Below are 23915 nucleotides of genomic sequence, written 5' to 3'. Positions count from 1 at the left end.
ATCTAACCCCAGCCTTTGCTCTGAAACTCACTATTTGAACCAAGACCAAAACAAAGACCCAGGTACTGTAGCATCATATGAATATTGAGTTGTCTGAGGAAAGAGACGGTGCAGAAGCAGCTCTGAAAGGACGTCTGATTTCTGCCCAACACAAGCTGTAATGAAAAGCCAGTGGGGAGTTAAAGCACTGTCTTAGGACATGAGGTATCACACCAAACACAAAGCAGAGGGAAACCTAGACTTAATAAAAATTTTAAAATAAAAATAACTGCATTATAATACAGTGTTTTTAGGGCTGATAACAATTAATTGAAACCTGTTTATGCGACTTCATATAAAAGGTGCCAGTGTTTATCCCCTACATCCAGTTGCCTTTCAGAAAGCAGTCAAAAGGCATTCATTAAATGAAGAGTAGAAATTCCTTATTGATGCAATTAGAGGAACTCAAATGTGCAGCAGCAAAAGCAAGACCACTTCCTGCACACATTTGTCTCAGTGCTCATTAGAAATTCTCTTTTCAAGACTGTCAAAGATATTTATGTAGCTGAGGAAATCATTAAATCTGTCATTTTATTCTATTTCTTTTTATTTGCTGGGCTGAGCTTTTTAGGGTTTTGTGATGTGTTTTGCACACTGTCCCTCTAATAACTAAACAAAGCTTCATTACTTACAAAGCTGAACAGTGTACATTTTAGAAATACTACAACTGCAAAGGGCTTTCAGAGAAAATTGGGTACTCACTGAGCTGAGTGCATCCAAAAATCCTTAAAGAAATCAGTGACAAATTACTTTTCTCTCCCTAACAACATTACAGAATTCACAGATGTTCATCTTTAATGCGTAGTCATTCATCAGTAATTCTCAAAAATACAGATTTATAGCACAGCTACTCCCTGCCCTCCCTTTCCCAAAGTCATGTATTTCTGTTGGATGCAGAAGAATATAACATTCCCCAGATTTCCAAATAAATCCTACCTCTTGACTATCAGGAAGGGGGTAGGGAGTGAGGTAGATGTGTGTGTGTGTGTGTTGCATTCCTGAAATAATATAATGGCACCTATATAGAAGCAAGTCAATAATTTCATTATCTCTATTTTGCAACCTGATTTGATTTAGTAAACTGCACGTCTTCAATCAGTTGGGAGGGAATGTTTCTACAAAGCAGTTTCACTGCAGCAGATTAGAAAAAGCAAAACCTTAGCAAAATCTTCTCCTGAATTTTTACTGGACAAAACCTAATCACAGCCAACTCCCTTGAAATATGCTAGATAACATGAAAACAAAGCTAGATGACATCTCTGGAAAAGAACTAATGCGTTTAAGGGGTTTTGTTTTTTTCATATAATGAAACCCTTCTCATTTTCAAGGACTGTAGTGAAGAAATAGCTGAGAGTAGAAGCTTGAGACTGTACTGAACCCTGCAACACTGAGACCCTGTTTTACTGAGTACGAAGATGATCCCACACGATTAATAATGCAAATGCTTAAGATGCTTTCACAGTACTGAGCAGCCTGTGATTTTTGACTTGAGTTGTACCTTGAAAGTTGCTAGTAAGAAGCCAATACACATCAAATTATCTTTCCTATTATGGGATTCAGTTTTCTACCAGCAGGTCTTGGTCATCTCTGTACCGAATGATTATTTTGCTGTAAACTTTGTGTTAAGAACCATCTCCGTACTTCTACAGGCTTTAATCTCTGCAGTTGTGACTAATATTAGGCACAGCCAAACCAAGAAAGATTTGGCCCAAAACACACATACATTATATATACATAAATATATATACACATGTGTCTGTGTATATATATAAGAATAAAAGAACATTTTGATTTTTAGTTTTGGGAGGGCTAACTGCAATCAGAAAATAATTTCATGCTATTAATTTAGAATTTTTGCTATTTGAAAACATTCAATACATCTTCTAAAACTTGTTACTGGAGTGTGATTGTGAATGAGTTGTATGTAACTGAGTTTGACTTTCCATGCTTTCTTCTATGTTTCTTTAATGCCTTGTCCTGACCATAACAATACTCAGAAGGAGCCAATCCATAACCTCCTACAGAAAACAATACCTGTAAAATTATCACTAGGTCCCTTTGAAAAATTATGAGTATGAAAAAGAAAACAAAGCCAGTATGCCATTAATCACAGATGGATAACAAAAATAACAATGAAAATCCAGCATGTCCACAGACATGCACAGATCAACTAATTCATTTATTGCCTGAAAAACTACAGATTCACTTTTCATGAATTTCCAAACACATACCAAACACAGATGAAGGTATAGTTGCTGCTATAGTCATTGATAATGAAACCACTGTCTACGCAACAAAAAAGATGCCCAGTATAACTCTTTGAACCTTCTTGCACAGATTGAGACCTGGGAGCTGAGTTTTTTAATCCCACTCTGGTGGCTATTTCTTAGAATACAGTTTAAGCCCACTTTATAGCATGATAATATACATTACAAACCCCACGCTTTCATCTGTGCAAAGACTACAAGAACTAAGCTAAACTTGGTCTCACCACTGTCACATTAAACACTATAGAAGTGACTTGTTTTGTGTGACTAGGCCACCAGTGTCACAAATTCTAATAATCTTGTAGGGAACAACCTGGTTTTAGCTGAGCAACATTCAGTCCCTGTGAAAGGCTGCCCCTTTCCTGAACACAAAGTGTTAAAGCCTCAAGGATTCCAAAGAAGAAATTTCTCCTTTGCTTCTCTCCAGTTTGGGCAGCAGGTATGTAGAATTCTGATCCCACTTTGTTTGGGGTTTGGATATTTTAGTGCCAGTCTCTCATAAAACTCTTAAAACCTTGCTGGAGTGATGTCAAGGAATCCTCAGAGGATACACCAGAGCTATGATGGCTCCTAGAAACTCCTAAACCTTTAGGCATTTAGGCACCAACTTGAGGAAGGAGATGTGATTGAGTGCCTCTAATGACCTGGCTATCCTTTACAAGATCTGATGCTGCCTACGAATTCCAAGTTAGGAGAGCAACAATGCATTTTGAAGGTGTCTAGGGTTTGTCATGTTCTGTTGGGGATTTTATGTTTGGGCGGCTTTGGGTTTTTTTGTTTTGTTTTTGGTTAGTGGTGGGGGTTTTGGTTTTGTTTTTGTTTTTTATTTTTGTGTGTGTGTATGTGTGTATTGGTTTTGGTTGGTTGGTTGGTTTTTTTAATCTTCTATTCTGTTCTGGGGCAACCACTTGAAGACCAGAGCTTTTCAACCCACGGACAAAGTGCAGTTACTCTTCCATGCCTGTTTTCATTTTCATTGGTTTTGCAGTCTACATTTATTTAAACAACATTAAGATAAATGTTAGTTGGAATCACCACACAAAACTGTTCCATTTTAGTGTGCACCCCAAAAATCTTAAGATAAATCAGGACTTCCTCTGCTAGACACTATACAAACACCTTTCAACAGTCTCTTACATTAAATGTTTTTATCGTGTATTGAGAAGACAGACAGAAGATGGCAAATAAACATGACTGATTTGAGGTAATTTGCTCAAGATCACACACCAGTTGAATACCGGGAATATAATCTAGTCTCCTCACATCAAGACATCCTTCTAGCCAGTGGATTACTTGGCCTCTCAAATAAACGATTTAGCTCCTGGAATATTCAAGGAGTATTTCAGAATAATAAACCACACAGAAGGCAGGTCTTTGGGAAAAGAAAATAACTAATGTACCAAGCAAATTCAAGGAGACTGGTAATGTTCATTCACTGTGTTGAGATTACCTCCAGCAATTGCAGAGTAAAGAGAATAATAATGAGAGCAAGTGGCTTGAGTATAATAAATACAAGCTTCTCTGCTGGCTGGTAGGTTTTCATTACTCACTATCTGCACTTACACAGTCATCACAGCTTAAGGTTTGGCAATGCTCCTTTTTTTATTATTATGAAATAGTGAGCCTTGATATAAAATGCAATTTCAAGATGAACATAAATGTAGAATATTCCTGCAAACACAATTAGAAATTTTCAGTTTGCTGCAAGCTAATGGTCTTTGCTGTCAGCCACTCAACTCTAGATAAATATTCTCTCAGATGAATTTCTGTGGAACAATAGTGACATCCAGCGGGTAGTTAGCTTAATCACAGGTATCTATTGTCTAGATCAATTCACACACAGATAAGTTTGCTCTTACTCTGCATTCTTCTGTATCATATGGTAATAAAAAAATCCTTTCAGCATACATTCAACTGTATCCATGTATAGGAGTTATAAGTTGAATGCAGTGAATAAGTAAAGAAAATAAGAGTAGATGAATGCTAGCAAGGAATAGTCTATCTAGCGTGTAAGTCTCTACAGTCAGTAAAAGGCAAGAAACATACAAATGAGCAAGGACAGGAGCTGTAACAAATTTGTGGCCACTGATTTAGAGCTTATTACTTAAAAAACACCACTGACTTTAAGATACTACAAAATAAACTCAGACTACAAACAACTCATTCAACCCCCTAACAGCGAAAATCAAAAAAATAAATAAAAAAAAATTTGTTTATTTTTACAGTAATGAGAGAATGATATTATTAGACATTAAAACGTAGAGCACCCACCACCTGGGAACAAGTTAAAGTAACAGCTTCATCTCAAAAACACACAATGGACAAAAAAGACAAGAAGTGAATGATGGAAGATTAAATTCACAAGCAATAATAAATCCAAACAACGGGAAACTCACCAGGAACACAAATATACAGTGCATTTGCTTGGGGAAAGGGTCCTTGTAGCAACCTCTGGTATGTTCTGCAGCAACTACTTTAGCCTCTTAGAGTAACTCTATGCCAATGTTACTGGCAGTAATTCTAAACCAGAGTGAATAACCTAAGAATGAAATCAGGATTACAGCTCTATTGATAACAGACAGATTTCACTTCCTTTAAGAAGACGCACAAGAACTCATTTCACTCTGCACTGAATGGAATACAGTTGTATTTCTAATTTCTTATTTACTCAGGTGTGTTTGGAGGCCACCTATCTGTCCATGATACGTAGCTTTGATTTTTATTACTAGCTAGGCTTTCTAAAACAGGTGTTTTTACAGTTGTACAGTATAGGATTTTGATGTAAGTCTCAGGGTTACAGCAAACTATTTCTTGGCATAACAGTGAATGGAACACAGTAAGATGCAAAAGTGGTAAAAGGTGAGTGAGCTATGAACAGATCACCAAGGAGGTCATAAAGTAATAAAGGAGTTTATTAAAGAGACTTGGGGATGGCTAATTGATGGCCAACATTTTACTTACCAGAGAAACTACAAATCTCATTTAGAATGAGCACAAACATCATAAAAGCAATAATCGAACGATTTTCAAGTAGTAGGCAGAATCTTTCATATGACCAACCCATCACAGAAATCACATCTCCCTACAATCTCTGTCTTGCTTGTATTGTTAAGACTATCATGTTCATAAGCATTAGCATCCTAATGCAAGAATAACCATTGTTTACTGAGAAGGGTCAAAGGGGCAGTTAATCCCTATTAACTTGTTTCTTTCTAAACAGCTTTATGAAATTTACTGATGTTATTACAAGGAATATTTTATATTAATAGGAAAAATAACAAGTTTAACATTCTTCACTACTGAAATCAACCAAACTCTCTAGCAAAACAAAATATTTCATTCTTTACTTACAGTTTCTTACTGTTTCTCAAAACTGTTTGCTTGCCAAGAAGAAACTGAATGACTGGAGATGTAATCTTGAAAGAGTTCTCCAAAAAGCCTTCACATGTGTCATCTTAACCACTAAAACCATTCCCTCCTGTGTTGCTGTGTGGCTAATACATTGGCCATGTTTCACAGCTTGCATTCCTGACTATATGTTAAATTTCTATTACTTCAGTAGCATTACTAGCAGTAGCACTGAGATCATGTAAGACTTCATAATTACAATTCAACCTTGCAAATTCGCAAAGTGTTGTGTGGCAGCCAGCCTCATCATAAGCACATACGAAAATAAAACATCCTAATTACTCATCTATTTATACTCCAGACAAAGACATAAATGCATTACAAGGTTTATTGCTTCACTAGACCACTGAGAAAATCATCTGCCCAGTTCTGTGTGCAAATCCTTTTCTTCTTCAACCTAACAAAACATTTAACTAGCTAGGTCTCTCAGGAAGCTAATTGCTTAATGCTGACAGAAAAAAACCCTGAACATGTTGGTATTGACAGCAGCCTGCAGAAGTTGTCATCATGAACTCAGCCTTTATTAGTTATTCTCACTTGAAATCCATCAGTATCTCCTACGCTTGCACTATACCGATGTACGAGCATATTAAAACTTTGCATTTTTATGGGCACCTCTATTCATGGGCATAATTATACTGAGCAATGGAAAAGAGAAAAGACTCAGGAAAAGGACTGCATATAGCTTGCAGTGCTAGTAGAAAGTTAAGGAGGATTAGTCAGCTCTTCCAGAAGTTAAACAACTAGTATTAAAGGAGATAAAATCACATTCTAAAGCAAAACTGGAACACTAAATAAATGTTTGTGCATTTCTTAGAAGTATTTTAAACATCTATTTTTTAAAAACTACTACTGTCTGGTTCTGGGCATCTTTAAACACCAAACAAAACCCTTCTCTAACTTTTATTTCTCACCTAACTTAATCACAGGGAGAAAATAAACTTCTTAGAAGACAGTTTTTTCTCAAACTGTGGGACTGAGCTAATATGGGAATAATCAAAAAGTATTTCAACAATTTTGTTGATTCTTGTACATGTATTTGCAGTATCTGTAGGAATAATATGATACTGCCAACTGGTAAGATGTACAATGCTCTAGCCGAGTACATTCTCCTGGCATGTATTTTGTGCTTCATAACGAATGATAAGTTGTGTTGTTGGGTCTTCAATGTGCCCTTTACGGTCAGGAACAACTTACTGGATGTCTGAATACCAGTTCTTCAACTAGTTTCTATAACAATTGGTGCGGTAGAACTCACGGTTCTGATTTTAAATTGGGCACTTGCATTTTCCACTTCCTTAAAGGCTGCAAAACTCACAAATCAACTTCAAAATAATGTAATGAGATTACCATCCCCTTCCTGGTTCAGCTATAACTCAGGTGAGAAAACATGCACAAAACATTCAAAGGTACAAAACAAGATCTCCAATGGAAGCTGGACATCCTAATTGCCTTTTTAATTCTTCCATTCATTGCCCTCAAGATTAAAAGTAGCTGTAGATGAAGGAAACCTGAAGATTGAACATGTGTTTTGCTGTAGTGTGGATAATAAGGCATAATAATACATTAGTAACACAATCTCTGAGCCACTGAAAATACAACCATCATAAACGGATTTGTTATTCCAAAGTGCAGACTTTATAACATATATTCTAGCATACACATTGTTTCTTGTTTGCTGCTTTTTTTGTTTGTTTTGGTTTTATTGTTGGAGTTTTTTTTAACACATACAGAAACATCTATGTGGCTTGTGGTAAGTTGTGTAAAAGCTGCAGATGATGAAAGTATAAAAAGGAATACAGTTTATATAATGTAAACTGGAATAAAAATGAAAAAACATTAGACTTCATCTTAATTAGTGTTCTGTTACTAATTTTTCAGTTCTCTATAGACTATCCTCTTATTTTAAAGTAGACTATAGGAAAGATTTTCAAAGCTGCAACACCCAATTGTGGCAAAAGATTATCTCCTCTCCCTTTCTCCCTAGACTCTGAAATTCAAACAAGACTGTTTGTAAGGGCTAAAAAGTGCTCTGACCAGCTTCATGAAGCTAGTCTAAAAAATACCTAGTCTAAAAAAGTACCTTCCCAGAGACTTTGGCAAGTTTTTTTTGCAAGTGCAAAGAAGCATTTGTGCCTCAATGATGTGCAAATACATCATATTAACATTGGGTGGGATGCATATTGGAAAGGGTATATACTGGAAATTGCCTTCTGACCTACTACAAAAGATACTGATGCTAATTCCTGGCACACAGTTAAAATTAACTGACCACAGAAAAATAATTACCTATCGTTCAGTTTAAAAACCAGCTACAGATTCTGAAGTCGTTTTTTTTTTTAATCAGATGAGTTTATTCCCCACATTCCTCACTAATAACAGTCATACTGATCTTATACAAAAATATTTAGCCAAAGTTTGAGATAAGGATCATCTTTCTTTTTTATGGGGGAAAAAAATAATCAAATAATCATTCCAGCACATCAGACTTTTGTCAGCAGCACACTATTACTTGTAATATAACACTTTCATGTCAAAGTATTAGCCTTCCAGCAATCTGTAATATGAGTCATATCCTCAGAACTGCGCAGGCTTCATTCTACATTGCTTCATACCAGCCAGCTTCTCCTGAAATGCACTGTACTATCCAGAACACATATGCACTGCATATAATAGTAATTTCCAACCCAAAAATTAATTTCATGTGCTATTACACCTGAGACTCACAGTGTAATATACTTACTATCCACCTTCCAAGAAAGGATCACAACAGACAGGGATGGAAACCCTTCAGTGGTAACTCTTCCTAAGGCTAATTGTACCTATCAGAAACAGTCTTGTATTTTTGGGACGAAATGTTTAGTTTTCCCCACTTGCATTTATCCTTAACAATAGCTTCCAGGCTACACTATTGATACAAAATGTGGGACTGCAGCAAAAACTATCAGTATCATTATATGGGTTCATAAGCTCCAATTACTAGCCAGTAACTTGCCCTTCATTAAAGAACAGATTTACTTCATATTTCATTTTAACAGCATATTTCTATTCATCCCTAGTGACACTGGCAAGACAAAAACAGTTTTGCATTTTTCTTAGTAAGTCACAATCACAGAGAATATGGGGGGAAAAATGCTAACATTCTAAATCAGAATCTTTATACCTTCCACATTTTGCATTAAGTGGCTTCCTATTTTTAAAATACATATGTCAAAAATAAACTATTTGCCACAGAGGAAGCAATAAACTTTGTGAGGCAGTCTGCACATAATTCCCAGTAACCACATTCTTTTCACTGAGAGTTTGAACTTACAGCCAGTGTTTATTTTACAGCTTAAGGAAGCCTGCAGTACACAGCTCTGGTGTCTCAACAGTCTCTTACTTTTTTATTACCTTTTGCATATGACCTTTCTTAGGACAAACCTTGAAATATTTTAAAGTGAGAAATCATTGCCTATCAGGCTGAGCAGAAGGAAGTAACACTATAGGTGTAAAAGTAAGAAAGTGAGTGTGAGTGGTATGCAGTTGCCTTCAATTTGCATATACTAAAGTTCAGCAGTACTCATAGAGGTTTGTTTTTATGAAAGCTCAATAAATGCACAGTAACTTAAACAATTATGCGCAACTCCCTGCTATCCCAATGATACAGGTTTGCTGTAGCCATTGCATACAATAGTGAGTTCTGATGTGTAAGAGATATCTTGTAGCAGTATAAAGCAATTCGAAATCATAATATAATAGACTGCATTCTCAAATCTGAAAGCATGCTGCATTTGGACTGTAACAGTATCATAAATTAAAAATGCCTATATATCAGTAATAATAATAATAATAAAATGCATTTTCCCAAAGCCAGAGAACTAATGCTTTGGCTTCATGTACAAACTGACATGGCAGATTCTAAATTTAACAAAGCCAATTTCTTTTAAAGCTTCATCACGCTAATTACATCCATTGAGTGTGTAAAATACATTTTGTCAACTAGGAACAGAGGACTTCAATTAAATGTAAATCCTTATTCAGCACTTTAAGCTGTTAATGGCTCAAACTCATTAATGAGATGATGAAAAGAAAATGCTCCTACATACAGACTCTGTAGTGGGAATTTAATACAAGCACTCATTATTTCCACCTAGTTCATATACTTAAGAAAGTGTCCCATATTTATGCCAACACTCCAATATGAACAGAGAAAGATACCAAAATAAACTTGCTTGTGAATGTACTTGTATACATATTTGGGGCTGACAGTCATTTCCAAGAGAGATGACCTTCTTCCCTAACCAAGAGGCCTGCCCAGCCAGCAGGACACTCTAACCAGCTGTGATCTGCTGTTGATTCAAATTTCAGACACCTTCTGTGCAGTGCTTGCTATAGCTATTTGATAACTTTTTTGCGCAGTCCCAGCAGTTCATCTGAAAAAGTATTCCATGTTCCTAAATCTTTCCTCAGCCATCCAGCAGCATGGGCATCTAAAACCAACAACAAAGTTCACCTGGCAGGTACCAAAATTCTGCCTCAGAATCAAAATACAAAAAGTTTGTCTTTTCAGCTGTATGGTTGATAAGGTCATAACTAGGGGAAACTGGGAGGCAGGTATTACAGGCTAACTGTCCAGCATCTTAAGTTTTCAAGTAAGTAAAATGAGCACTAATGGCAGACTGCAGAGCATGCCTGGGCTCATAAATTTTTGTACCATTTTGGAAACATCCTCTATTTTAACTAGTTCGGAAAAGCAGTGGAAAGAGGTCTACAGAACTACGGGTGAACTACTGTAGCAGGACAAGGGGAAGCATGACTGTCAGAAAAACATAGCCTTGTTCTACAAAACTTGCAAATTTCACTTCAATTTAGCAACATCAGGGTTTACAAATGTTTGTCCTAGTTGTAGACCACAGGATTTTCTGTATGTGTTTATAACCTTCAGGAATGTTACTGAAGGGATTTTGCAGTTGCAGGACTCCCGTAGATGAGGCTTACTTCTCGTAGAAAGGAAAAGTTTTCACGTTTCTGTCTCCCACTCCACTCCCTTTCTTTCCTCCATTCTGGGCTCCTCTTTCAATTATCAATTTCCCAGAAATAAAAAGAGAATCCAAGGGCCACATGGAAGTGTACTGAGTGCCCTTGAATTTCTATTAAGTCTGCCAAGTTCTGCCCCTGCAAAGCCTTGTTTACAAACAAGCTCAGCTCCAACAGCATGCAAACTTTCAGCAACAAGGAAGCATTATAGACATTTTCACAACAGTTTTAAATTACTTCCCCCAGTAGAGAAGACTCATTGATAAAACAACAAGTAAAATGAGATACAGTGAAGTGATTCACACTCAAATCCTAATTAAAAAAAAAAAAAAAAAGGCTGTAGGTATTTGTACCTTCTGCAGGAACCCTACCCGATCAATTCTAAGTGAAAATTAACGTAATATTCAAAAATTGTTACACATGGGAGGAAGAAGTTACCTCAAATTATGGTCCTTGCTGTAACACTATGACGATTAGTTACAAAGAATTTAATTTTTACTATGAGTGCTTTATTGGGGCACTGTATGGACATGACAGGACATGTCCCTGTACAAAAAGGAAACAGATTTGCCTAAGGTTAAGTCCACACTAGCTTAATGCTTTTTTTTTTCTTTCATGTATGTAAAAAGGCCTTTGCAAATAGAAGTCCTCTGTTTATCGATAGGATAGCTTTCAAGGCGGACAGCTCTGCTGCAGTATATAGACAACATTTCTTCAGCTGATCTGTTTAATTAAAATGCACGGTTATAACAAGCTCTGTTAGAACTGCAGCTGAATAACCCATGATCCCTTGTTTCTCAGTACCACAGAACACTTTGTGTCTATTTAATAGGGCTGTTTTCAGGATTTAATCAAAGATTTCCAATCTACACTCTGGAACAAGTCGTCTTTCCCTTTTCAAAAGGTTTCAAATAAGACTAATTTTCGTAAAGATCCTTTCTGAATACCTGTAGCCTGTCTTCCTTACCTACACCTTACTTAATGTTATGCTTGTTTTATACAATTTAACACTTCCTCTTCCACTTCTTTGTATCCTTAATGCAAAGAAAAAACAAACACCACTATGACATGTTCCTTCCAGCAAAAATCTGAAAGTCCAATTTTGTTGAATGAGTTCAGGAGAACATATTAACAGCCCTGAAGGGGGATGGTAATGGGGCGAACTGCAAAAGCCGATAGAAAATCTGTGCCAGGCAGTTGATGGAGCAGGACTGAAAGTGGAAATCCACCTGATATGTAGCACTTGCTAACACGCTGCAGTGGTGCTGCATGCTAATATATGTAAGCGAAAGAAGAAGGGGATTTGCAAAGGAATATTAACTTTGAAGATGTATAGGCATTAAATTGTTTGGTAAACAGCCTGGAATAAAGGCTCAAAGCCAATCACTTAAAACTAGTGGACAACTGAAAACACAGCCCCTCCCTATTTCTGTTTATACGTTGTAAAAATCACTGTCAGAATTACAAGGCTCATTTAGGCAAAAATGGTAAAAAATGTGGACACCTGAAAATTAAATATCTTTAGTTTGATTTTAATTCTGACTATATCTGACTCAGTTCCTGCAAGTGTTGGATCAGTTGGTCATGAGTTAATGTGGATCATTTGTGACAGTATTCTGAAACAATTCTCTGTTTCAAATCTCTAACTCAAGATCTCTAGTCAAATAGCTTAACTGCATTGGCCAGTTGGCATCTTTCCCAAGCAGCACTGGAAGTCTCCAGTAAGTTGACATGGTTCTGTATCCTTCAGAGAAAGATTCTATATTAGGCCACATCTGTTTTAAATTCAGCTGTCCAATGAGCCTACCAAAAATGATGAGAAAGCAGCTGTTCTCTAAAACGTATTTTCCTTTCCAGTGGGCAAATTCAAGTAGACCTCCCTGGTGCAGACTGCAAAAGGGTCCCTAATTGGCAAGACCATACTCACTGGGCATTCAGAGTGGTCTGATTACCTTTGCAAATAACTTTACGTTCTTTTCATGCCACTGAAGCAACACAGATCAGTGAGAAATCACTGCACATCCCTCTTCTGCTGGTTTCATTCTATTTAAGAGTTTGTTTAACAGACAAAACAGTGCCCTTTCAGGGTCTTCTACAGCAGCATTAGCTTTCTCAGTTTAACAGTCAGCTCCGTATATGTTATTTTTTAGGAACTGCTGTTTTGCTTGACAGTAGTAACACTATAAGAACAATATATAACAGCAATAGCCTTATGCTTTCCTATTTTATTAGCATTCCAGAAATCAAGGCTTGCAGAACCTGTGGGAAAGAAGCCAATGACCATTAACCTCCACTTTATTTTACACTTTTATAATTTTAGGAGTTCAGTTTCAGGCTTGCAGCCTTCAAGCTGCAGAATCGAGTCTAAAGTAAAATACAGCAAAGAACCAAACATGTGGCACAAGCTAAAAAAGCTCCTTTCCTGAGACGCCTTGGTCATTTCCCCCAGCCATAATACAAAATTCATTTGAAAGTGTTTAACGTATTTTTCCCTACTTGGAATAAATGTGATACAGTTTCAATTTTAAATAGATAAGGGAGAGAGATTTCCAAATCTTCACTAACAATCCTGTGAAATCGACACTACCTTTGCACCACAAATGCTATCTGCTTTTGTAACAAAGAAATGCCTCCTGGTTTGATTAGTGGCTGGTTCAGTAAGCCCCCTGACCTCCCTGAGAAGTTATGTTGAATAGTCAACACCTGACTATCTTTTAATCCCTGAATTTCTTGTCAGTGGACTGGCTGAATCAGGGCTGGGGGGATGGCTAGGACAGCAAAGTCATCTCTTCATTTTTGCCATCCATATGAATCCAGCACAAAATTCTACTGCTATTAAAAAGCAGGAAACCACTCTTGTACCCTCATTCTCTCCTTTTCTTCAAATCAGACTGGTCCACTAGAACTCAAGACAAGTTAAGAGTTTTCCAAAGGATAGGTGTCCCACAAAACTCAAAGACGGAGCTTATTAAGAATACACTTGCAGGAGAACTTTTTGGGTATGGTTACTCATAAAGGTGAAAGGGTGTTTCTGAAAGTTTAACCTTTATAACTAATTCATACAGTAAAGCATCCCAAAAAGCTAGCTGAATTTTAGAGAAGACTGTCATATGCTGTGGGTTTTAAATCAGCAGTACGAAAGTAGGACAGTGGTATCATGCTGACAAGATGCCTTAGTATTTAACAATTTCCTCACTAAAAAAGCATGACTTGTGGTGGCTACAACAAATCCACTCTTCTCAGTGTCAGCTTTTCAGCACAGCCATTGAGAGGGGGAAGGAAAGAGGGAGAAGCAGCCTAACATACCACCTTTCCTTCTGAACACAACACACAGCAGTTGAAGTGTGCCCCTTCTGTAGCATCCACACACTTCTGTACAGCACAAAGACTAGGCTGGAGCAGCTGAAACATTACACTACTGTTGTTGAGGAGCAGAACCAGAAACCATCAGTGGTCTCCACTTTAGATCTTCACAGATGTGCGTTACACTAAGGAGACATGCAACATTATTCCTGTTAAAATTCCTATTAAATTTGCAAAATTATTCAGTTTAAGATTTACAAAATTGTGATGACTGTACAGGGTGCAAGGGAAATTAGCACTACAACAAAAAGATGATTTAATCATAAACAGCCCTTTTTGCATTCTATTTTTCAAAGGCTTGATTGATTAAATAATATTCATTAGCTCCTATTACACACAAAAGCCGTAGGAGAGGGCAAGAAGGCTAATTTGTTCAGTGGAAAGGAAGATGGCACTATTGATTCTTCATGTCTCCTAGAAATCAGGGTTGGGGGGTTCAGGCCATCTTGACCTGTAGATGAAAAACAGCTAATAATATCTTTGTCATGTACCAAATCCTCCTCAGGGAGAAGAATCTAGAGCCACCACACACACTGTAAAAAGGGCTGTTTTTTCCTCTGAGTTTTATGGGCCGATGGCTTTCAGTAATGGATTCTGAACATCTTTTATATCACTGCCTTTGCTGCTCTTAATACTCCAGGTGGGAAGGCCTGGCAACAGATGCAGACAAGATTCTGACATGCTGCAGGGGTATCAGGCTACTGCCCATGAGCCCACTACTCCTCCCAAAACAAACAAGGCCACAAAACACCAAATTATTTTCACTTTTCCAGTTCCAGTCAGTCCCCCAGTGAGCCAAATACCTGTTGTATTCTTCATCTGTCAACCTTCATATTTATGTTTTGGAAAGTTAACAGATAAGGACATAAAGAGTTTTTTCTAAATTATAACCTCAACAAGAAGACTACAGCTCTTTTGGTTTGCTTCTTTCCTTGGTGCATGCAGAAATAAAACTCATCAATCTGGCAAGTATTTTTCTTATTTGGAGTCTTAGTATCATAGAATCATACAAATCAAACTAACACTGATTAGTAACTGCAATGTCTTGGAGTAAGTGCAGAGCTGGACTTGGAGTGAGCAGGAAGTTTGTTTGGTATTCTCCCAGCATTGGGAGAATCAAATATTAAAAAACTCCAGGAATTTTCCATTCTAATTTTGCAGGAATTTCAAACTGAAAATAAACAGCTCGTCAAGTCAGGTATCAATTAATAAATTAAAATTATAACATTCCTACCAACCTGCTTCATAATAGAATTAATTACATGTAATTTGAAATAGATGTCACTCCTTAAAGTATCTTAACAACAAAAATACTGAAGCACCTTTCATTAGAGCCTTAAAACATTTTACAAGACATTATTAATGCCATTTATAAAGAAAAGACACCTGATGGTTTTCTTACAGGCTATGTTAGCACTGAAGCAGATGCTCAGTTTCCCACCACCTGTCCCCAGCCCTGACCATTAGGTCTGTGCGACTGTCTTTTCCACACAACTCAGGGCAACTTTGTTTAATCAAACCAGAATGGATTTCCATTTCTGTTTATACTTTAAAACTGGTATTCAAATAAATGTTGTACTTGGGAAAAGGGCTAGTCCTCACTGCACTTTAAGAACTTTTTAAGTGACCTCTGTGAGATGGGTGGGAAGAACATCCATCACAGAGTAATAGGTGCCTCACAAACTATATCAGAGCAACTTCATAGGTTTTTCCCAAAGGCAGGTACGCTCTAATTCTCAGATGTGCCAAACAGCTTTAACTGTGCAAGGGAATATGGATATCCTAATCTGTGTAGCTCTAAGCTGCAGTTCGGGAAACCCTAATAAGAATTGCCTTCACTCCAACATACATGGTAAGAATCGTATCTTCATCTCAGCTATTGTCTAGCTCCTACTTCAGCAGCAGTGATGACATTTTTGCTTGTCTGATTAATGTAATCTCTTTTTATACAATGAAAATTACATATTATTCCCTCTACATCCTTACTCCATTTTTAAAAGCGTATTCATTAATATTATTTTATCATTTTCTTACAAAGAAAGAGGAAATTGGGTAGGAGAAAAGTCAGATGAAGTGAGAGTGAAGGACTATGCAGCAGCAAATGAGCAACCCCAGAAACTACCATGTGAATTTAGAAAGGTACAGATTTTTTTAAATTAAGATATAACTTTAATCCCATAATTGCACACTTTCGCAGGTGTTGTTTGAAGATGTATAGCCTGTCAACCCATAAAATAACAGTACTCAGAGCTTATAATTACCACAGAAATCACGTAGGCCTGTTACGGTTTGGCAGGCTTTCCTTGTACATTGACAAATATAAAAGAGATGATGATGGCCTAAGAACTTCAGGGAAATATATGCTTGACAGCAGAACAACACTGCATTGGAAAGTGCTGTATCTCTTCCAATAAAATAAACAGGCTAAATATTCATTCCAGCAGTTATGACCACCACAATAATTCCAGAGTTTCAGTTCTTTTAGTTTTAAAAGACTCATTCCACTTTGTGAATTATGGCTACTCTTTCTAAAGTGGCTCATGACCCAATTGCTTAGAGATTCATGTACAGTCAGATTATTGCAAAATTATTACTGAGAATGCCTACTCAGATGAATGCTTTCTATACATTGAGTAAATTACTAAAATCAGACTTAGTATTTATCATGTAATTTTTTTTTTGTTAACAACAATGGAAATAACTTTGTATTTATAGTACCAGACAAAATTAAGTTTCATTGCTAAACTCTATATATTGATTTCTACCATCTGTTCTGCCCAACATGACTTAGCAAGAGCATGTTGTACTTCTAATTTCCAAAGGTCCAGGTTTACTGTTAAAAAACGACCCATTTGGATCCTAGTATTTATATAAGTACCAACAAGTAGCATCGAAACACAACTATTTATGATAAACTAATGAAATCCAACTTAAAGACAAGCAGTGATCTATCCCAGCAGAGCCAGGCTTCAAGGAACATACTACCCCACCCTCTACAGTAGTAGCAGCTCAGGACAGTTCTCCTGCATTCATAAAAGGGGTCCAGCTACACACTGCCAAATACTACTTTTCTCCGTCCCTCCCTGTAAATCATGATGGCAGGTGAGGAACGTGTATAAATCGTCTTTTACAAGTTGAAAATTTTGATCCAACTTCTGTTGACCACATTAGTATTACAAAGGAGTTGGAATACTAATGAGATTATTCAGTCAGAAACAAATATCAACATGAAAATTGATTTTCTTTAATTCCATTGTGACTCTCTTTAAAAAGCTCAGATCATGAAGTCACATGAAACAATAATCTACCTTAAATTCAGGGATATATTTGCAGAAGCACAGACAACTGCAATACCTCAAAAAATGAAGGAACTTACATACACTGCGTTTAACTATTTGTGCTTTCTCCAAGGCTGAGAGTATCACAATCACACTATGAAATGTCATCCTAGACCCACCTAGATAGTGCTCTAACTGTCAGTAACCTGTGTCTAACAGGTATAAGCATATATTTATGTCCTGGGTTCAGCTACAGCAGTCATTTTTTCTCCTTCTCAGTAGCTGGTGCAGGGCTGTGTTTTTAACTTTCAGCCTGGGAACAACGCTGATAACACCCATGTTTTTAGTTGTTGCTCAGTAATGTTTACTCTGACCAAGGACTTTCTCAGTCTCATGCTCTGCCAGGGAGGAGGGGAAGCCAGGAGGAAGCAGAGGCAGGACACCTGACCCAAACTGGCCAAAGGGCTATTCCATACCACAGCACGTCATGCCCAGTATATAAACTGGGGGGAGTTACCCAGAAGGCCCAGATCACTGCTCAGGTCGGGCTGGGTATCGGTCGGCGGGTGGTGAGCAGTTGAGTCCTCTCCCCTTGTTATTCCTCTTATCATTATTATTGGTGGTAGCAGTAGTGGTTTGTATTATACCTTAGTTACTGAACTGCTGTTATGTCATCCCGTGGGAGTTACATTCCTCCCATTCTCCTCCCCATCCCTTCGGGAGCAGGGGGAGGAAGGAAGAGGGGGCAGGGAGTGAGTGAGTGGCTGCGTGGTTCCAAGTTGCCGGCTGGGTTTGAACCACAACAGTTACAAACAAAAATAATAGACAAGCTACAATAGTTAGAGAAAAAGATGCTATTGTCTTAGTCCTTAACATATTACCCCTTCAGATATATGGATCGCACATCATATTTTTTAAATAACATACTTGTAAGAATTTTCATTATACATTTAGGAATGAAATCTTTTTATTCATAAATTCTATTGAAACTTTAACATAACCGAGTTTCAGCAGAAAGTTCTACAGATGAATTACACACTGTGAATAAGAATATTTTAATAGGCCATTATAAAATCAATTCTCTGTCCCTTTAACCAAATGCTTCTAAACATTTCACACAACAAGCTCCAAACCATTTCTGTTTCAGCTAATCTTCTTTGATAATACATAAGTAGAATGGAACATAGACTCAAGAGAAAAGGTGAAATATTTACACAGAGGCATTTGTTAATTTTCCCTGTATTTGCTAGTCTTTCTGTACTCTAAACAAGCCTTTTGAACGCTGTCCAGAAGGACACAACATACTCTATTTTTCACTGCTAACATTTTTCTTAAATACTAACAAGAGATGTTTATAGTTCAAATTATTCCTACCATTGCCCACAGGCGTTATTTTACATTTCATCAATTAATTTTGCTTAGTATGGTAATGTTCATTCATCAAGCTTTGTTGAGTTCTGGAAGGTCCTGGTTGCATTTCCTAGATTTGACAAACTTAAACAAATGTCTATTATCTGGACATTTTACTATTTTCCCTTTCACAGAGACTACCACATGAATCTAAACTGAATACCTGAGGGCTCCCTCCTGTCAGCTTTTTGCCATGTGGAAAACTGACACAATTCCTTCTCTTCGTTTTCTGTCTCCAGCCACTTTCTACCCAGAAGAGTACTTCCCCTTTCACCTCACAGATATTTAGTTTCCTAAATGGCCTCTTATGAGGAACCCTAGCAAAGGTTTTCTGAGAGTACAAATAAATTCTTCCAATGTGCTCTTCTTTACCCTGTCAGACAGTACTGATTAGCTGTTGTGCTAAAGCTGTTCTAGAAAGAAGGAAAAAAAAAATATTCCTGGTTTGTGCTACTTTTGAGCACATAAGGCATTAGTACTTAGCCCCATTTACCACATCCACTTGACATGACATTTAGGAGACTGATAAAAAGCAGCTATGGGCAATATTTCAAGTATCTACTGTACCACCCCCTGGGAAACACATAAGAAGGACTTCCCAGCAGTGGTTCTAAATTTTTCAATTTGGTGAATTCAGGTCAAACTCCTAATGTTTTCTGATTTAATTATGCTTCGCACTAGTTTCCAACAGGATGTCCTTAAGTTAGGCTAGATATACTACAAAGCAGGAAGGCTTAACAGAGTGTAAAGATACAGCTGTTATTTTCATTCATACACACTGGATTAAATCTAGAAAAGTTTGTTACACAGCTATCATTCTGTAGCAAGAATTCAGTCAACAGTTCTTTCACTTCCCCTTTGGAAATCAGTGAGATGAATATAAAAATCAAGACTTATTATGTTAAAAACTACCACTCAGTAATGGGTGTGGAATTAAATTTCATTAGGGTCTTATTGATATACAAATGCAAAAGTATGTAAGTAATGAAAATTAAAATCTATTTTATGGTTCACAAATAGAAGTGTATGTAATACTAGACACAAATAGCATGCAAGTTTACAAGCATAGCCAATGTTCAGATAAAGGCACATTTACTTCAAGTAATGTCTGTTATTCTAATAATCAATGCATGAACACCTCCATATTAGATTAAAAAGAGAAGAAAAATAACATTATACAGATTACTTATTTATAAAACACACATATGAGATCAGTCTCATTTTTGGCTATCCTATTAAAATACCATCTTACAAAAACTACTACTGTCTCATCTGAGGTGTTTTTCACTAAATAGATAATTTGCCCCCTTCATGCCACAAATAGAGAACACCATAAACGCATTTTAAGTAAACCTATTTTTATACATCTTGCATATATAAAACCAGGAGCCACTGATTATTAATGCCAATAATTAAATACCATCAAATGATACCTGCAAATATCTTCATGACACTATAATTCAAACAATTTCTTCTTTTGAATGCAAATCCACATAAAAAGATACATGCCTCTGTGTACAGATACATGCTAGGCTATCAAATCCTCACACAAGCACCTTAACTTCTATTCCAGACGCAGATTACTGGGGTGTGAGGTATATGGGAGAGGAAAGGACCACAGCAAACTTCACAGGAGCAAACTCGATCCCTACATTATGAATAAAATATCTTACTATCCATCCATCTAAATTAGACACAGTATAATCATAGTGATGTGAATGGCCCTGCTTAATGTATAAAACTGAATGAGGTGATGGATGTTCTCAAAGTAACATTTGGATGACTACTTTAATAGGAGTCATTTTTAAGATTCAAGTCTCCACCATCCATTTCTCTTTAGGTGGCTAAAACAGAGTTGTAAAAGTTCAGCCCTGGCTTGAACATTGTTCATATATATTTTCCCTTCATAGTTCTATATAGTGTTCATTTTTAATGTACTTCAAATATGGGCATACCTTTTCAAACTACAAAGCCACCATTATAACGCACCTGTTTAGAGAGAAGCTTCAGAAAACTAGCTGTCTTGTGCAAAAGTAGAAACACTGCAATTTCCATGGTCAATAAAATGCAGACCTTCATTTACAAAAACCCAGAGCAATATCTATCTTGCAGGTGCCAACAAGGCAGGGTTTATTTTCCCTTTTTGTAATTAATTTAAGCAAAAAAAAATTAAATGAAAAACCATTTGCAACTAGGTTATAGAAATGTCAATGTAATATGGAATATTTTTAGTTCATCTGCCTGCTATTATCAGATCAAGATTAGATCTATTTGTGCTAATGTTATTCTTACAGCCCCATAGAAAGTTAAATATTCTCTCATTTCTGTAATAAATCAGCTGTTCTCATTGCATGTTAAATATTACGTACTTGTAAAACATTGCCATATGAGTCCAAAATTTGCCGTGGTTCAAAATCCTATTTCATTATATAGCTTTACACCTCATTGCAAAAAAAGAAACAAAAAAAAAAAGGCCAACAAAAAAACCCCAACCAAAACTCAACAAACAAGCAAAAAAGAAAAACCCACTAAACAAACCCATTAAGGATTTTCTTGCATTTGTTTCTCCTGGACATTATTGCCAATAATTTTTAAGATTATTTTAGGAAATTATTTGGTGACATTTCTAGAGCAAAGCAGTATTGAAAAACATTTAACCCTAATTGTCTGGGAGCTTATTCTTCACTAGCTAGTGTGCATAATGACACAAACATTCTCTTTTCTGACTAAAAATACTGAAGCTCTCACTTGTATCACTTGCCTTGTATTTCTAAAGTGAAATTGGAACTGTATTGAAAAGTTTGTCAAATGCTATCGACAAGCAGCATTTTTCACAGTGTCCCACAGGTTTCTACAAGTTTCAGGGCAAGTCTTCAGCCTCAGCACCTGCAATTATGCTCACGAAAAATGTATTAACTAAGGCTGACTCAGGAATGAATTTAAGCAGCTGACTGAAACTTCATTTGAGTCATCCGCCTCCATAAACATAAATATGTAATAAAGCACGGAAACTCATAAGTCTACCTGCAAAATTCATCTGATTATTGAGATTTTGTAAAAGAAGGACAGAATCCCCAGGGAAAAATACATGCAAGGGGTGACTTTATTTCTCCTTCCCCCAATTTGTCCACAGAAAAAAGGATAGAAAACACATCAGCCAAAGTCAAACATGAAACAGTGAGAGCATTTCCCAGAAGAGATAGAAAACAAACGAAAAAGAAAACATATATGTGTTTCTACACAAACGCTGGGAATGTTAGAAAACAGATGGGTAAACTAGAACACTTACTTTTAAGTGAGTATGTTTTGAAGCATGTCAAACATTTGGAAGAAAGAGATCAGTTATTGTTACATTAGTACCTGGACATAAAGGAAAAAGAAAAGATGCAATAACTCATGTCAATAGAGGAATCATGCTAAGAAATCATATTACAAATACCTTAGAATCAAATCAGAGTTTGGTAAAATGCAGCAGTGAATATAGAGAATCTCTATAAAATTTAAAGTCCATGTCCAAATACAGGAAAAATGTATTATTAAGGGCAATCTTCTCTCTGTCATTCGGCAACAGCGACCCAGTCATGCCCAGAGAAATTAGAATAATTGCTAGCACAGGAAAACCAGCAATAATGGTAGGTCTTAGCTATCTCAGACATGCTGTTACACCAAACTTAATCTGCAGATCGTACTTCATGGAGTGGCTAGACAGGGAACTCACTAGAAGAAAACCAACTTGTGACACAGGCATCAGTAATGTCAAGGACTTCAGTGAGAATGACTAACAAGATGACCCTCTCTAAGAGGGACCTGAATATATTTAGATTCAAAATATCCACAGTAGACAGGATACCAAAAAAATACACTTCATTGTAAAAAGATGATCTAAGTAAATATGAAAGCTTATTAAAAGAAAACAAAATACCAAAAGGTAAGTACTGACAAGTACATGAAGGTTACGTATGCATATATGCATATATATGCATAGCACAGTAGACCAAAACTGAAAAGGCATTTTAATGCAGAATAAATGGAAAAAGTAGACTGTAAGTACTCATGAGGACCAGCCAGAATTCACCCACAAATACAAAAGAAATTAAAGTTAAAATAAGTAAACTAATCACTGTGGCATGCAACCTTAACGCTTTGAAACCACATCAGTGTTAAAAGAACAGAAGACAGCACAAGTGACATAGTTCTCAGGAAAAAGCCTTGAACATGAGGACCAGTACACACAGTGTTCATGTAATGTGAAATGGTACGTAGGAGCAATAATAAATAACTAAAGTAATAGGCAAATGGACAATTACTGTGTCTCGACAAAGGGCTAAGGAGACTTTTGCAAAAAAAAATCACACTTATTGAATTAATTCAAAGCTATTGAAACTTTATGCAGCACGCTGATAACACCTGCGAGAGCTTTACAACTAGTTCTTAATTTAAAATCTAGAAACTTACTAGGATTATATCCATGGTGGAGCAACTGACTTGTAAAACGTAAAATCAAAATTGTGACACACACAGAATAAAAGCCACCTTTCTAGGCTCTCAATCTCGTATGTCTCAGCTGAGATTTTCAAAGGTTAACAGAATTGGACACCTACAGGTACTTCTTTAAATACTGGAATTTAATATTTTTCAGCATGATTCTGTGACAAAGTTAGCTTCATCCATTCCACTAACAAGTATACCTCCAATTCACTTCTTGTTATTTCAAGGTAAAATTAATTCCTGGAGTGGTGCTATTTTGCTGCTTGAACACCATAATTATACAAATCCCAAGCTGCTACTGAAGTTTAAAATAGACACATTGTTTTTCTTTCACCATCACTGTTCTCTTACTTTCAAAATTCTCTCAGCCTTTATTCATCACACTCCAAAAGGTATTTAATAGCAGACAAAACAGCAGACACCTAACAAAAATATACTTTTAAAGTTTATGTTGAGAATGACAGCCAGCAAAGATCAACTCACTCTTTTCCTAAGCAAAGGGAAGGTTATATGTAACTTCCAAGGAAGATGGAAGTAAGAGCTCACTGAAGGAGGAAGGAGATGGGCAGGGGAAAAAGCCCTCCATTAAGCTCTGCTTCTATTTATTACTGGCCCTCTCCCCCAAAGCCAAACTGTTGGTGCC

General features: G+C 36.6%; 1 protein-coding gene across 1 annotated transcript in view; it reads left to right on the top strand.

Annotated features, from left to right (window-relative positions):
* Positions 1-23915, top strand: part of LRRTM3 (leucine rich repeat transmembrane neuronal 3) — an 83464-nt gene that overhangs the window by 2535 nt on the left and 57014 nt on the right. The gene's annotated exons all lie outside the window — the stretch shown is intronic.

The sequence above is a fragment of the Nestor notabilis genome, unplaced genomic scaffold, assembly GCF_000696875.1.
Source record: "Nestor notabilis isolate BGI_N333 unplaced genomic scaffold, ASM69687v1 scaffold1936, whole genome shotgun sequence".
Classification (NCBI taxonomy): domain Eukaryota; kingdom Metazoa; phylum Chordata; class Aves; order Psittaciformes; family Psittacidae; genus Nestor; species Nestor notabilis.
The sequence above is the reverse complement of the archived record's forward strand: the minus strand, read 5'-3'. Positions and strand labels throughout refer to the sequence as shown.